Source organism: Enoplosus armatus, chromosome 19, assembly GCF_043641665.1.
Source record: "Enoplosus armatus isolate fEnoArm2 chromosome 19, fEnoArm2.hap1, whole genome shotgun sequence".
Lineage (NCBI taxonomy): Eukaryota > Metazoa > Chordata > Actinopteri > Centrarchiformes > Enoplosidae > Enoplosus > Enoplosus armatus.
This window is the reverse complement of record NC_092198.1, coordinates 20,550,706-20,567,505: the sequence shown is the minus strand read 5'-3', so window position 1 is coordinate 20,567,505 and position 16,800 is coordinate 20,550,706. Positions and strand designations below refer to the sequence as shown.

Sequence of the window (16,800 nt, the reverse complement as noted above, 5' to 3'; positions counted from 1 at the left end):
AGTTCTCTTTTGCTGTGGCATTGGTTTTTCCTGCAGTCCTCCAATTTAGTTCCTCCTTTTGTGTGAAGTAAACGGTGATTGGCTGAGGATGCATAGCTGCGAATTTAACACGCGTCAACTGCTGAGCTCCCATGTTTGCGTTTGGGGTGGGTGTTCTGTGTTAAATCTCTTTTAATGTTTCATGTCCAGCGCAGGCGGTGACAATCAGGGCACGGAGCAGAGCATTCGGGTGTGAAGTATGAGTGAGAGGCTGAGCCCCAGTGTTTATCCTCAGAAAACCTTCTGGAAAAAAAACGACACCTTTTGAAAGTGATGGCAAAATAACAGAGTATTATTAATAATGGAATGGGAGTGCTTCAGAGTGCTAAAAAGCCAACCACTCAAGTTCAAAAAAAAAAAGCACACACCAGCCATTTGGGGTTTTCACTTCTTCTCCTAACATTTCTGCTGAGCTGAAGCACACTGTTCATTAATCTTTTTTTTTTTTCTCCCATTAATCTTAGCCGTATTTAAAGAATGAAGCCGGTGGTTATTAAATCTTTCTTATTAATCTCAACAAATCCAAATAGACCGACAGCAACAATGAATTTATCCCGTTATGTAAATTGCCGGCTGTGTAGACACTGCCTGATAGCCAATGCATGAAAGCCTGGCAGCTGTTTTAAAAACCCATATGCCAGAGCATTAATTACTTCATTTGTCTTACTTAATTAAAGCTAGAGTTGGCAATATTATTGAATTATAATTTTGGTTGAAATGGCTCATTTTGGCCATCGCATGTCACTAACAATATTTAAATGAAGGGTTCCTTTAAAAAAAGAAACGTTTTTTTATTTTTGTTTTTTTTTTTAAACTGGATCCGGTCTGAATCAAATAACCAATCAGTGTTCGCTAGCACGTAACTAGCCAATCACAGTGACTCTGCTCAAACGAGGGGTTCTGTGTCTTGGTTCCTCTCTTCCCACTGAGGGTGGCGGTATTGCACCTGAAAGAGTACGAAGAAGTTGCGATGACGTGAATCCAGGTAAAAGCCAGTATCCTGCATTAACCCCCCCCCCCCCCCCCCCCCCACCGGTGATGTCTAATCACATAGGAGCAGATGAAGATACAGTAAAGAGAAGCAGATGGGTGGAGAAAGGTTTCAGTTTCTTGAGGCCAGTAGTGGCGGCTGCAACAATATAATGAAGATGTCATTATATTGTGCATTGTGCGTTCTGTGTACAACATACGGGACAGTGGAAAAACAAAAATACAGAATCTCAAAGCCCACTGGTAGCCAGCAAGGTCTTCGCAGCCATGCAGACGTGAAGCTATACAAAGATATAGCTATATGATTTGTATTGAGATTGTGTACGAAAAATACCAAAATAACAAACGATGACAAAATAAAAATCATGCAGCAGTTGAGCCATGTGAGTCACCGTTGGCATCAGACTTCGGCGCCCCCTTTCACAGAAGACTACAAAACAAGAAGACGCCAACCTAAAGATCACGGACTCCGACCCTCTTCTCAAACTCTGAGCACGTACCTCCGATGAGTTTCTATGAGTTGACCCTTACCCGCCACGCCCCAGAGATCTGCTCTCGGATCTGCCGTTCGTGCCTGAGCATACCTTACGTCATCAAAACGTAACCTGCTGTGGTTGCTATCACTGATCCTCCATCCTGCTCCAGCAGTCGAAACCTTGGCGTTTGGTCCAGCATCCAACTGAATACTGAAATTCACACTCTACCTGTGGAATTGGGTGTTACATATAGATTTCTAAAAGTAGCCTAAATTTGGCGTTAGCTCAGGAGTTGGACCCCCGTTCAATTCAATTCAATTCAATTTTATTTATATGGCGCCAAATCACAACAAAAGTCATCTCATGACACTTTACAAATAGAGCAGGTCTAGACCGACTCTTTATGAAGACCGACTCTTTATGTAGACCAACTCACTTGCACTTCCCAGTAACCTCTCAGCTGCCGAACGGTGCGTTCAGGTGGTCATTAAGTTTTACCCACGTATTGTCTCCTGCCTTTACATGAGATAATACAGCTTTCCAAGGTAATCATTCACTGCGTCACCCGGTATAAAAAAGGTCCTCATTTCCTGCACTATTTTTCCGCAGGCGTATTCATGGCTTCATTCATGTGTTCCATTGATTGCTCATTGCTGCGTTCACTGCAATTATTCAAGGTTGCATTTGTCCATTTATTTGTATGTTCAGTAGTTACATATGTGTGTGTTAGTTAGTAGTTTAACAAGCCTCCCATTTACGAAGAACCTGATCACGTGTTTGTGTGTATGAAGTATTATGGTCACTGTACACGAGTCAAGAACTCCCAACCTTTTAGACTGAGACTGAATTCATTAATTGGCCCTTTTCTAAGACTGGTGCCCCCCCCCCCCCCCCCCCCCCGTCCCCAAGGGGAATGTAATGCTACTTCAATTCTGTTATTCAAAAAATAAATATTGATTATTTCTGGCAGCCGAAGTTAAGAGTCGTCCCTCTGCTTCGTTTTGTGCAAATTTCTATTTAGCCCTATGCTTAGAAAGTGCAATGGAAAGGTACAGGGGTGCTGATCTCGAGCTGACCCTGAGAGGTATGGATGGAGGAGAAATTACCTACAAAGAGCAGTGGGCTGCACCAAAACTACTCTTTGTGATAGTAATTAATCTATTTGTAGGAACTATTATATAACGTCCATCCATCCATCCATTATCTACGGCGGCTTATCCTCATATGGTCACGGAGACGATCCCAGCTGTACACCCTGGACAATGTCGCCAGTCAGTCACAGTCACACACCGACAGGCAAATTGGAGTCACCAATTCACCTAACTTGCACGTCTCTGGACTGTGGGGGGAAGCCGGAGTACCCAGAGAAAACCTATTACATGACATGCCGAGGCACTTTTCTTCACTCCAATTATTAAACAACAAAATTGCCTTTCAAAAAACAACCCATATTTTTTTCTCTCAGACTATCAGCAGGTTGACAACTTGCCTCCCTATATGACTATTACAAGGACGGATCATATGAACGTTTTCCTGATCTGCCACCGCTAACGGTTAGGGAGAGGATCGGACCAGAAATGAACTTCAGGAGTGTTTGATATTCAGTGTTCAGAAAACCCAGGGAGACGAGGGGAGAAGCAGAATTGACATTTTAGAAAGCGCTACGCTGCACGTGTCTTGCGCCGACGTATAAAGTTCTCCCAAACAAAGTGAAGGGCCATGAGAATAGATGTTACTTACACTCTGCCGGCAGTGCTGACCCAAACTCCCTGGGGGGAAAAAAAACCATTGATTTTTGTTTTGCTCTGCTGTCTTCATTTTCCATTTCCGTGAAGAAAGTGTCATTCCTACCTGCCGATTTCCATTCCCACTTTCACAATAACTTTCTTATCTCAAAGTCGGTCAGGCGCAAACACGTCGCCGTCATCAGCGTAAGTGTTGCACGGCCGCACATGGAAATCCTCACAGGCAATAGCAGAGTTTCCAATTGAAGCTCCCTGACTCCCCCACGGGGCTGAAGCAACGCAATCCGCCATCCAAATCACACTTGGTCAAGGGGTGTGTGGCTCTTCTCAGCCATGACGACCCCCCCATCCACCCCCACCCAAGGGATCATTTGTTTTATTCCTTGTCAATTCTCTGCGCGCACTGCCACCACAAACGGAAGCCGATTGAGACCCTCTCTGTAAACAGATTGAGATCGAGTATGTCAGTGCTGCGAGGACACTGATAAGACCCAGGAGGACTCGTAAACACTACTGCCGGTTCCAATCAGGCGGAGAGATATGGCCAACGGAGGACAGAGAACTGGTTTGTAAGGCCTCGCGCTGCCGTCCGCCTTCTGTCCCCCCTGGGCAGATAAGGACCAGCATTCCAGTGTGATTGGAGGGGATGTTAAGAGCCATTCCAGGCTGTCATATTGAGTATTTATTGGCTCCTTGACTGTCATTTTCATATGGGTTGTGGGGATCAAATAATAGTCAGAGCTGTTAATAGAGCTGTGCAACCAAAATAAGGGGAGGCTTCTACTTATATTAGGATCTCCATCTCTGCCTTGCAGAACACACATCACATCAACTTAAATATTATATTTTGTTGTATTATTATATTATATTTTGGCAGTTTATCAACGTTTTTGTTAGTAAGTTAATCACCCGAAACGTTTACCATTTGCCTATGCCAATCGAATATGACTCCTTTAAAGCAACATTACGCAAGTATTTTACGCGAAAACAGCTTCAAAATCATTTCGACGCCGCACAGACTTCTGATAGGGAGAATAGAGCCTCTGTCATTCCCACCTATTCTCAGCACGGACATCGTCATCACGAGACCGAAGAGGACGTTGACAGAGGAAAAGTGGCCGCGTGAGAGGGCGGACAAGAGTAAATCCTCTCGCTGTTGGGCTAGTAGGTAATGTTGGCTGGCTTGCTGTGTCTTGCGAGCAAAGTTGTCGCCTCGCCAACTGCCGTTCAGCCTGTCAAATCCGAATTAGCACGTGGACGGCTGTACACCAAGTCGCATAAAATACCAATATATACCATACCATCACATTACAGCGGACAGATTCATTCATTAATATTCATTAAGTGAATATTATTGGAAGGTCGTGTGCTCTCTCCAGCGTCGACGGCCGAAACCTCAAATACCCACCACGCGCGCATTGATAGGCAATTGACTCTTAATTAATTCGTGAGCCTGTGTTTCACTCGGCGTGTATCTGATCCACCGACCGACCGCTTGCTTCAGTTAGAAATCGTACATTTTTGACGCGGGTTCACCTCTCGTTCCTGCGGTGTTCTCCCGCTAAGCCAGCTCAGGATTTTGTCGCCTCAACTCAAAATCCAAAATGTAAAGTTGGTGTGGAAGTTTATCTTCACGGATTACATTGATACCGAATTGACAGGAAGACTACTGACTTACGCCGCCCTTCATCTCGTGATTCTAGAGGGTTTTTTGCAGACGCTTAAGGAATTATTAATATGTCACATTTCTTAAAGGGAGTTTGGCGTAGAAATATTTTCCCCGGAGAGCGAAGGGAGCTTTATTTTAATTCAAACTGCTAATATGTATGTACTTTACATAAAAACACAAGGTAACTGCTGAAATAAGGCTGTCTGACGTTGACTGCTGGTAGTTATCGGTTTGATTAATGATTAATTCATTAATAATGTGTGTATTGATTGCAGACGGCGGCTGATCTGGCTAACTAATCAGCTAATTGCACTCAGAGAGGACAGAAAGAGACCAGAGAGTGGCAGGTAATGGAAATATCAGCCATCTCAAAAGCGTGGGGTAACGTAGAATTGGATCATATTTTTTTTGGGGGGGGGGGGGTTTACACCTGTGATTTGCAGCCGAACGCTGTGGAATAATGGAGGTCCGAATAAAGGTCCTTTCAGAATCAACTGATATAACTGAGAGTAATGACACCTAGGTACACACGTGTACAAATAAACACGGACCATGTTTTTCATGTTAAGACAACAGTACAAGTGTGTGTTCAGATTCTTTTTCAAGGGCCGATCAAGCTGGTTCTATGCATTGTCCTGAAGTTGTCCAGCCGCTTCTCTCCAGTCGCTCGCGAAGGTTAAAGCGATGTGAAAGTTTTCTTCCCTTCCTTTCCCTCGTGGCAAGCCTTTTCAAACGCGCGAGGACAAAAAAGAAGAAAAGAAAAAAAAGATGTTAGGTGTGTGATATGGTCAGGCAAAGTGCAAATTAATTAGCGCTGAAAAGAATGGATTATCTGCTTCCACTGGCAAAGAAAAGCCCAGGATTTAACTGATCTCAAAGCATATTCTCATTAGAACCCCCCCGCCCCCTCCCCTTCTATCTGTCCTCTCAGCCCCGCGAAGCAGAGCCACAGACCCATTGTCTGCCGTGGATCATCGCTCTGTGGAGGAAACCAAAAAATAAATGTAAAAAAATCGGCCATGATTAAGGCGGCTGAATAGACTCTTTTCTTTATCTGGTTTCGTGAAAAGTGAAGCGGGGCGGAGGTGGGATGAGCGCTGAGATGCTGAAGTGCGGGGCGAGGTGGCGCTGCAGCAGCGGTCGTCATCACCGACTACATGCCGTAGGGGGCGGTACTGACGCTGCTTAAGGGACACTAATGACCCCTGAGCAATTCTGAGCTCTAGGCTACATTTAAATACAAGTCTCTGAAATTTTCCTATATACAAACACCTTTTGTATATGAAGTGGGCAGAAATGAAAGACTTCCTGGCTCTGCTACTTTTGGAGGTGGTGGGTGGGGCTGAAGATGTCCTGACCGAAGGGCCCAGAAAGCCCGCTGAGCAGGAGGTGTTAAAACAAGCTGAGAGCTCATTTGGGCCGTCTTGCTCTGTCACCGTTGTGTAGCGTTGCCGGCATTCACAGGCGCGCAAGTATTTCTCGGGGCGACAGTGGCCATCACCATGCCAACAGGCCATCCTCTTGCAGTACACAGAGAGCGCGTTCCACTTCTTCCTCATGCTGTGTCGTCATCATCATCATCGCTTGAATGCCGACTGATAGCGGTTTTGGCGTGATGGCTTTAAAGGCGGTGGCCGGTGGGGTTTGGAGGCGCCGGCAAATCAACCTCGGCGTCCCTGGTTTTTCACGTCTGGGCCATGGGCCTTGCGTTCTGTTCCCCATCTCCTGCCCCAGAAATGACACAAAACTGACGAATAATATCGATGAGCGGCTCCAGATGTTTGTGAAACAAGTTTGACAAAGTTTGACCACAGAGTACACTGTGCGCGCTGGTACCGCAGGTGACGAACGTAACTTGAAGACGGGCAGAGAGGGGGGCCCGTGCCCCGAGCCGCGGCGAGCCAGCACTGCGTCCAGCGAGCACCGCCACTCCTCGGACGGAGAGGACCCGGCTGTGACCTCGCGTTGAGGATGGCTGCGAGGTGCAATGCAAACGTCCTCAGGCTGGTCATGCTTTATTTACTTTACCCTCCCCCCCCCCACACACACACACACATTGCGCTCCTCAGGGCGACTTGAACAAACGCAGACTGAGAGAGAGTCAGCGGAGAGTACATTAATGTCCTCCTCAGAGGAAGACTGCTTCCTGTCCCTTGCTTCCTGTGGAGTGCTGCGCTAGTGCTCTTTTAAGTCACCTTCCAGCCGCCTTTGACGGAGATCTGATTTACACTGTGGCGACGGGAAAATGCCGCGTTTTGATTGGCTGGCAGGTGTCGGTGACATTTCAAACATACTAAAACATATGCCAACCTGCTGATGAATGTGCCTGCCTGAATAAGCGCTATGCGGCGTCAACCAGACAGGAGTAAACATAATATACTGCTTGTTTCTGCATTTATTTAAAGTAATTTGATGGGGGGGGGAGAAAAAATCGATATATTCTCGTCTTGCTCCTGTTATTCTAAGCCCACGAGACATTTAGCAATCTGGAAGCTCGGCAAAGCCCAGGCACGCCTAGACGCGTGTCTCAGGTCGCCACAGTGAACTGCAGCGCCCACGTTGAGGAGCGCAGAGTGACTAGAGTTGGCTTGACAGATGCCACTATGTCCGGCGTCTGAGGGCCTTTGCATATAAAACATTCAGCAGCCCACCAGGGCTAACAATACATTAGGCCTATGTTATTCAGAATTGTCGCATGCATATTTCAGCAGGATATTTATGTCTGCCGGCAGCCATTTAAGGATGTTGTGCTGCACAGCCACACACCGGCGTTTCCGCATGCCTGCGTGGCGCGGCCACGCGAGCACTTGGCCACCTCGCCGAGGCCGTTCTGCACCCCCCCCCGGCGGAGTGTGCCGCACCATGAGGAGTGTGTGTGTGTGTTTAAAGTGGGCCGCTCTCATCCGGAGCTGGAAATGCATTGCATGTGCTTTCCGAGGGGTTCCTTATCTTGCACGAGTCCAACTCAAGGCCCTGCGTTTCTTTTTTCCGGCCCCCGCGAGATGATTTAGATCCCTCTGTTAATAGCCCTGTGGGCTACTGGCCCGTTTCCATGTTGTCCACAAGGCGCTGCAGCGCAATCCCCGGCAACGTCTCACATTCTAAACCAACCCCGGTCCCCTGCTGACAATCTTAAGAGCGTTACAAAACAGCCAGCGGGCCCTGTGTGAGACGTTGCCATGGTTACCCATAAAAAAAGAAAAAGGGGGGTGGTGGGGGGTTTCGACGATCAATCATTCACTCACTCAATGAAAAAACAGCAGTCAAGAGAAGTGCCGGCAGATCAAAATACACTTACAACTGACTAGAAACGAGCACTTAAAAGGTTATTTTCCAAAAGAACCCGCCACCCCCCCCTGCATTTTCCAGGGTTTCTCCACCTACGCAGAAAGAGTAACATCAGGAGATATGCGTACCTTTACATACCTTAGGTTTGTGATGGGGATTTCACAGGGGCAGTTTATTATTCTGCACTGTCCGGCATTGATGTTGGGCGATGAGGCCAGGCTCCAGTTCATCCCAGAGGTGTTGGGGATGGGGTTCCCAAGTTCTTTTACAGCAGACTGGGAGAACCATTTCTTAATGGAGCTGGTTGTGTGTATGGGAAACGGTCGTGTTGAGAACAGGGAAAAGACAAACACAAAAATCTGTGTTTTCACAACTGCCGGAAATTGCCATGGAATTCGGTAAGGACACTTAACTATCCTCAATGCCTGTTCCGTAGGAAGTGTGTGTGTTTGGTGAGCACTGACCCCTTCCTGATCAAAATGATGGTAACTAATGGCTGGATGGGGGGTGGGGTGCGGTCCTGGCCTTTCCTCACTGCCCGGACACCAACAATAATGCTCTCTCCTTTCAGTTTGGTGATTCTGGGACCATTTCTGTATATATGTCATGTGTGTAATGTGACGCCAATGTGCAATATGCAGCATACCGTACGTCTAAGATTCTTACATTATAACTGAGGTTCATTACGTGACGACAATTAACCATTTATTTTTGTGAGAAATTTCTTGGGTAATGGTTTACTGTACCTCTTCTTTTCTCTTCCTAATACAGTTTTTGGACTTGGCTTGTTTCGAACATCTCGCGTTTCTTGACCTGACCAGATCTAAATCAAGTACTGTACTAAGTGGCTTCAGCTGTGTACAGTAAAGGCTAGAATTTGACTCAGACATGTGAAGACAGATCTTGTTTACTTTGAAGTGGTTCCTAGGTGTTATAACCGATACCCCCACCCAATGCGGATATAACACTGAGTGACGGCTGTTCTACGACAACACGAACGGGTTTCCAAAATCTACACGCAAGACCACCTTAGTCTGCTTGTACAATTTCCCCCCCGGGGATCAATAAAGTATTTCTGATTCTGATTCTGATTCTGAAACCGAGATACATTCCTAGAGTATCTCTTCTTTCAGGCCTATATAGTTGACTATGTGCCAACAGCCGGACGTCAACGGAAATATGTCTGTGCAGTAGGTGTTGGGAGACTGGTGGTACTCCAGCAAGATCCTAAAGGAACCGATCAGTACTGGAGGAGGTCCACTCTGACGGTCTGAGGACACTCGCCTGGTTTTGTACAGGGCCGCCTCGAAGCCCTAGTCCCTAACTTATAATTTAGAGATGAATTTGGAAAAACCCACCCTGTGCCCCAAGCAATCAGGGAACCTTTAACCTTAGCGCCAAACATAACACAACAGCAGCAAAGCTCCAGACAGCTGAACTGAACCCATTCGACATGTCCTTCCATGTTGTACATTGCAATATAAACACAGCAACTTTCAGTAACACTCACTAATTAAAAGGCCAAATTATTATTTACTGTCGGCACATCTCAAGGAGAGTAGTCTTCTTACCTGAGGGAGGCTACTTAGACCATCTCAGAGAGGAGCGACACAGGACTTTGGTTGGAATGTACAAAATACAACCCAGTTTTTCTACCAAAGTTACCAAGTTTCTACCAAAAAGAGTAAACGGTTACAAATTTTATAAAAAGAAATAAATGTCTCTCTGTATATGATATTTATATATATATATAAATGAAGAAATAAGTGTACAAAATTAAAGTAAACAAGAAGCCCAAAAAGCAGCCCCAAAAAAACCAAAAGCCTTGTTTGGATCTTCCTTTTATTGCCTATTTCTGCCCCCCCCCCCACTCTCTGGGTGTCGGAAGATCCATAAAAGGTCCAACCTCAGACATTCAAATGAACATTTCATTTTATAAAGACACTGAATTTTAAACATTTAAAGCAGTAGGTCATTAAATAATAATAAAAAAAGGTCTACTATAAATGAACTATAAAGATGAAGAAATGGACGAACTCCATTTTACTTCCTGGGTATAATTTTTTTTTTGATAACTAAATAATGCAGCTACGCCTACAGTATATTAGTGACGACAGCGTTCTAAAAATGCAAAAACTACATCTATGTACTTTTCTCGTTTTCTCGTCACCCTATTTCGCGTCGTTTTAAACGCGTCGGCCCCGCCACTTTGGACCAGTGTCTTCAACAACTGTTAAATGGTTTGCCATGACATTTGTTAGAGGCGTCCATGCGGCCCTCGGGGATGAACCCGACCAACTTTGGATGTCCCGCTTATCGCTTTTCCTCTCGTGCCATCCATCCAACCAACTCTTGGATGGATTGCCGTGATATTTGGTCATGTCATTCCTGGCATCCTAAGCTGTGCTTTACTGCTTGGTGCTAATTGGCAAATATGAGCAATGTTAGGGCGCTAAACTAAGGTGGTGGATATGCTAAACTAGGGTGACCTTATTTTAAAGGGTTTAAAGGGCCCCAAACTGGGGCCCTGAAGTGTACCGCACCTTCATGCACTACAGGGTTTTTTTTTTTTCTCATCAGGATGGGGGACAATTATTTCAGCGCTTAGCACACCTACCGGGTGAGTGGTTAAAAGTCGCTGTTTCTCTAACGATAAGCTACAATTTTTTTGCAAGAAATACATGGCATGTGACCATGGGTAGAGTAACCCCTTTATTGGCAGGCTGCCTTCACTTGGGGCAGCAATTTAGAATTGAACAGCAAGTTGGAGGGGAACCATACCCTTCCTTTTGGGATCTGCGCCCAAAAAGAAGGAGCAAAAGCCTAATTACGTGTGGATATGGCATGGGAGCATTCTGAAATCCTGTACTTCCAAAAAAAAACAAAAAAACATAACAAATAGAAAACCCTGCTTCTGCTTCTCTGCCCAAATCATTTTTATCTGTTTTCGCTGTAATCAGATAATCTCAGACTCGGCTCTGAGAATTATGGGATTATCCATCCTCAATCCAATTTTCCAACCTTCACCCGTAGGACAAAAGCATAACTTACCAGAATCAAAACAATGACTTCACTGTTTTGGAGTACTCTGAAGTGACGCTTTACCCACCGAGTGTAAATCAATTGTTCAGTCATGTTGTTCAGCTTTCAGAGAATGAAACTATATGGCAATTAGCACACATCCAAATCGCCAGTCACTCATTGCAAGCAAAGATGTGGATGGGAAAACAATTTCACCATGTCCACTTTTAGGCGACTTCGTCCATCCAGCACCTTCCACAGCAAGATATCTTCAGAGCTACTCACCAGACTGTGTTGATATTCGTGGTCCCCGCCGGATGATCCTGTCACCTTTTGAGATCCATTGTCAGCTTGAAATTTTCCTTGTCCAACACTTTGATCTGACCAAGAAAGTATCTCAAAACCCTAAAGGCTCAGATTACATGAAATGTGGTCGAAATCTCAAAATGTAGGTACGGTTGTTCCACCAAAAGAGGCCCGTTAAACAAAGTTTTTCTCCCTAAGTTACTGTCATTGAGGCAGGCTGAGTTATGCAGACATAGTAATCACCCTGAGCACCTGACTGTTCTTTTTAAAATGTGCTAAAAGCCAATGTGGAGCGGTCCTCGTTAGTATAGTGGACAGTATCTCCGCCTGTCACGCGGAAGACCGGGGTTCGATTCCCCGACGGGGAGGCTTGAGTTTTCTACCAGCTGCTGATTATTCACCAAGGCAGACAAAAATAACACAGCATCATGGAGCATAGTCCTGCTCACCGAGAATTGCCGAAGCAGAAATAGGCAATGTTACAGCATGACTGCATGAGTCACGTTGTAAGTCCCTGTCTTGTCTGTTGTCCTACTCTATTGTGTGCACAGTGCTCTACATTGTGCTCCATTGCCATTGAGAACTCTGTGGCGTCCACGGCTCGGACTGTAAGGAACCTGGGTGTGACAGTGGATGACCAGCTGTCCTTCGCTGCCATCCTGACCCCGAAAAAACTCTCTCCTGGTTGGTGTGCCTGCATGTGTCACCTCTTATTGTTCAAGTGCTAAAGTAGCACTTGAAGCAGTTCAGCATATTTGATGAAGTTGATGTACTTGCATCCAAGATTGGGCCGCGGATGGCTGCCTCGGTCTGTTGGAGCGCATTGTTTTGCCTTGTTTTGTTTGTAAACAGTGTTTTTTGTTTTGGTTCACGGAGCTCTTTCACCAGAGAAGAGCTCATGAACATCAGGGGAACATCTCCAGTGGATTTGTTTCCCGAATTTCTGGCACCTTTAACTGCTTTATGGGACATTCTGGTCAAAGGTGCTCTCACCTTTGCAGCTCAACGCCGACGTAGAGGGAAACGTGCCGGTGCGCTCGTGCGTCTTCGCCGGCGAGGACAACGCACACCGCTACCCGGAATATTTCTCTCTAACGTGCGCTCACTGGGGAATAAGATGGACGAACTCCAGCTGCTGATGAGGAGAAACAAGGACTTTTATTCATCTGCTGTTTTGTGCTTCACGGAGACATGGCTGGGGGAAAGAACTCCCGACGCGGCGCTGCAGCTGGACGGATTCCAGCTTCTCCGAGCGGACCGCGACGCGCACCTCTCCGGCAAAACAAAGGGTGGAGGGATTTGCTTCTACATCAACAGCAGCTGGTGTAACGACGTGACAGTGATCCGACGGCATTGCTCTCCTTCCCTGGAAACTTTTTTCATAAACTGTAAACCTTACTACTCCTCCCGTGAGTTCGCTTCATTCATTCTGGTCGGTGTTTACATTCCACCGGAGGCCAACGTGCAGGACGCACAGCGCGCACTCGCCGACCAGATACTGGAAACGGAGCAGACCAACCCGGACTCCTTAGTTATTGTCCTCGGTGACTTTAACAAAGGTAATCTCAGACATGAACTCCCAAAATACAAACAGTTTATTAAATGCCCCACCAGGGAGGGGAACACTCTGGATCACTGTTACACCACAGTCAGTAACGCTTTTCACGCCGTCACCCGCGCTGCACTGGGACACTCTGACCACGACATGGTCCACCTGATTCCCACATACAGGCAGAAATTAAAACTTTCTAAGCCTGTTGTGAGAACTTCGAAGAAGTGGACCAGTGAAGCTGCAGAGGACCTGAAGGCGTGTTTGGACTGTACTGACTGGGATGTTTTCAGGACTGCTACCAACAGTCTGGATGAGTACACAGAGGCTGTGACTTCATATATCAGCTTCTGTGAGGACTGCTGCGTACCAACTCGGACCAGGGTGAGTTATAACAACGACAAACCCTGGTTCACAGCAAGACTGCGACAGCTGAGGCTGGAAAAGGAAGAGGCGTTTAAGAGTGGCAACAGAGCAGAGTTTAAGGAAGCCAAGTACAAGTTTAGCAAGGCGGTGAGGGAAGCTAAACGACTGTACTCAGAGAGACTACAAGACCAGTTCTCCTCCAACGACTCTGCTTCTGTGTGGAGGGGGCTCAGGCAGATCACCAACTACAAGCCAAGAGCCCCCAACTCTGCTAACGACCGACGCCTCGCCAACAGCCTCAACGACTTCTACTGTCGCTTTGAAAGACAATGGGACAGTCCTGACACCATCCCCCACACCATCACCCACCAGCTCCAGCCCAACAGCCCCAACCCCCTCATCACACCTGGGGCTGAACTCTCACACCTCCTACCACCACAGCTGCCCCCCACAGCGCCCCCCACTCCTCCAGCATCGACACCTCTGTCTGTCCTTGAAAGAGATGTGAACAGGCTCTTCAAGAGACAAAACCCCCGGAAAGCTGCTGGACCAGACTCCATCTCCCCATCCTGCCTGAAGCGCTGCGCCGATCAGCTGTCTCCGGTGTTCACGGACATCTTCAACACCTCACTGGAGACATGCCACGTGCCAGCCTGCTTCAAGGCCTCCACCATCATCCCCGTCCCCAAAAAACCAGGGCCCACAGGATTAAATGACTACAGACCCGTCGCCCTGACCTCTGTGGTCATGAAATCATTTGAACGCCTGGTTTTGTCCCACCTCAAATCCATCACAGACTCTCTGCTGGACCCCCTGCAGTTCGCCTACAGAGCCAACAGGTCTGTAGACGACGCCGTCAACCTGGCTCTACACTTCATCCTCCAGCACCTGGACTCCGCAGGATCCTATGCCAGGATCCTGTTTGTGGACTTCAGCTCTGCCTTCAACACGATCGTCCCGGCTCTTCTTCAGGACAAGCGGACGACACCACCCTCATCGGACTCATCTCTGGAGAGGATGAGTCTGCCTACAGGTGGGAGATTGACCATCTGGTGACCTGGTGCAACAGCAACAACCTGGAGCTTAACGCTTCAAAGACAGTGGAGATGGTTGTTGACTTCAGGAAGAGCGCAGCCCCACCCGCCCCCATCACCCTGTGTGACTCTGCAGTGGACACTGTGGAGTCCTTCCGTTTCCTGGGCTCCATCATCAGCCAGGACCTCCGGTGGGAGCTGAACATCAGCTCCGTCATCAAGAAAGCCCAACAGAGGATGTACTTCCTGAGGCAGCTGAGGAAGTTTAACCTGCCACAAAAAATGCTGGTTCACTTCTACACCGCCATCATAGAGTCCATCCTCACCTCCTCCATCACCGTCTGGTACGCTGCTGCCTCCACCAAGGACAGACGCAGACTGCAGCGTATCATCCACTCTGCAGAGAGGGTGATCGGCTGCAACCTTCCATCTCTTCAGGACCTGTACTCCTCCAGGACCCTGAGGAGAGCAGGGAAGATCGCTGCCGACCCCTCCCACCCCGGACACCATCTGTTCGACCCCCTCCCCTCTGGCAGAAGGCTGCGGTCCATCAGGACCAAAACCTCCCGCCACAAAAACAGTTTCTTCCCCTCTGCAGTCAACCTGACAAACTCTCACTGACCCCCCCCCAGAACACAAACACAAGCTATACGTTATATTAACGTACATCACCCCTGTCCCCACTGCGTTACATTAACGCACCCACCCCCTACTGGACACTTTATCTGGAAACTTTACTTTATTCTGGTCACTGCACTGTTGTTATTTATCTTATCTTATTTTTTATTTTTATTTTTATTCTTATTCTTATTTTAGCTTTTATATTCTACTTATTTGTTATCAAAACAATAGCACCTTCAGACCACAGCAAATTCCTTGTAATGTATGTTACTTGGCAATAAACAGTTTCTGATTCTGATTCTGATTCCTCCAATTCTTTGGGTTGGATCCACATGGCTGATTAGTGCTTATTGTAAGTCGCTTTGGATAAAAGCCTTTGTTAATTACATGCAACTCAATACTCACAGTGAACAGCAAAGACTCAAGGTGTCAACAGGGGGCCTTTCGCGTGCTAGGCGAACGTGATAACCACTACACTACGTGCGCGACCCACGAGAGCGATGGGTGTTTTCTCCTGGCGCTGTATCTTAAAGTCAACACCCAGAACTATCTATGCAGCGACGGCGCCTGCCAAAACCATGGGCGGATCCGTCCTTGTTAGTATGGTGGACAGTATCTCAGCCTGTCACGCGGAAGACCGGGGCTTTGATTTCCCTGACGGAGAGATTCAGCTTTTCAACCAGTTGATTACTCACCCAGCAGCACCGAGAATTGCCAAAGCAGAAATAGGCAATATAAAATGACTATGACTGTAGCCCCTGTCTTTTGTCTTTATTATCATGCCCAACTGTATTGTCTGCACAGTGCTAAAGATTGTGCTCGCGTCTGTCGTTCACTCACATGGCTTTACCTACCACAGCTATGCAGATGACACTGAATTATTTCTGTCTTTTCCCCGGTCTGAAACCAAGGTGGCTGCTCAACCTCCACAACACTGAGCTGCTTCTTCTCTCGGGAGGCATGTTGATGTCCCAGCATCATTCCGCGTTAGTATAGTGGACAGTATCTCCGCCTGTCACGCGGAAGACCGGGGTTCGATTCCCCGACGGGGATATTTGACTTTTCTACCAGTTCCTGATTATTCACCAAGGCAGACAAAGGTAATACAGCAGAAAGAAGAAGAAAACTAGGCAATATGGAAGTATGAGGGATGTTAATAGTCCTACTTGCTTATATGTGCTGCTGTAAAATCCTGTGTGCATTTCTATGTCCAGGTATCAAAAGGCAAAGGTTTCGAACACAAGAACAACGTGAGGTCTGCAGGTGTTGAACACGATGTGCTGAGGGAACTTGCAGAGGTTCCTGCAGATCCCTAGGATGCTGGCTGCTCCCCAGCTCTGTTGGCCTGTTTTGGGGGACGCCACCGCTTGCTTCACGCGCCTCCAGCACAGATGGTTTCTTTAATGACCTTCACTACAGAAAAGGATTTCCTGTAAGCTATGTGTCAGAATCGGAAATACTTAACTTGGAGGTCCCGCTACCTCTCGCATGCTAAGCGAGCGCTCTACCATTTGAGCTAATCCCCCATTTCCTATGCTACTAGAGAGGAGACCTGCTGTCCAGGGTATGCTAAGGTGAAGGATGCATACAGCCCTCCACCCACCCCCCTGGGTAGGTCAGACCACAACCTCATTGGCTTATGAGACATTTCAGGGATGTTTTGAGGTGACTGACTGGCACAGAGTGCATCACGGAT

At 47.1% G+C, this 16,800-nt stretch overlaps 1 non-coding gene across 1 annotated transcript; it reads left to right on the top strand.

Annotated features, from left to right (window-relative positions):
• Positions 1–11,830: 11,830 nt before the first annotated feature.
• Positions 11,831–11,902, top strand: trnad-guc (transfer RNA aspartic acid (anticodon GUC)). The gene has a single exon. It is a non-coding gene; the product is annotated as a tRNA-Asp (tRNA).
• The last annotated feature ends 4,898 nt before the right edge of the window (positions 11,903–16,800 follow it).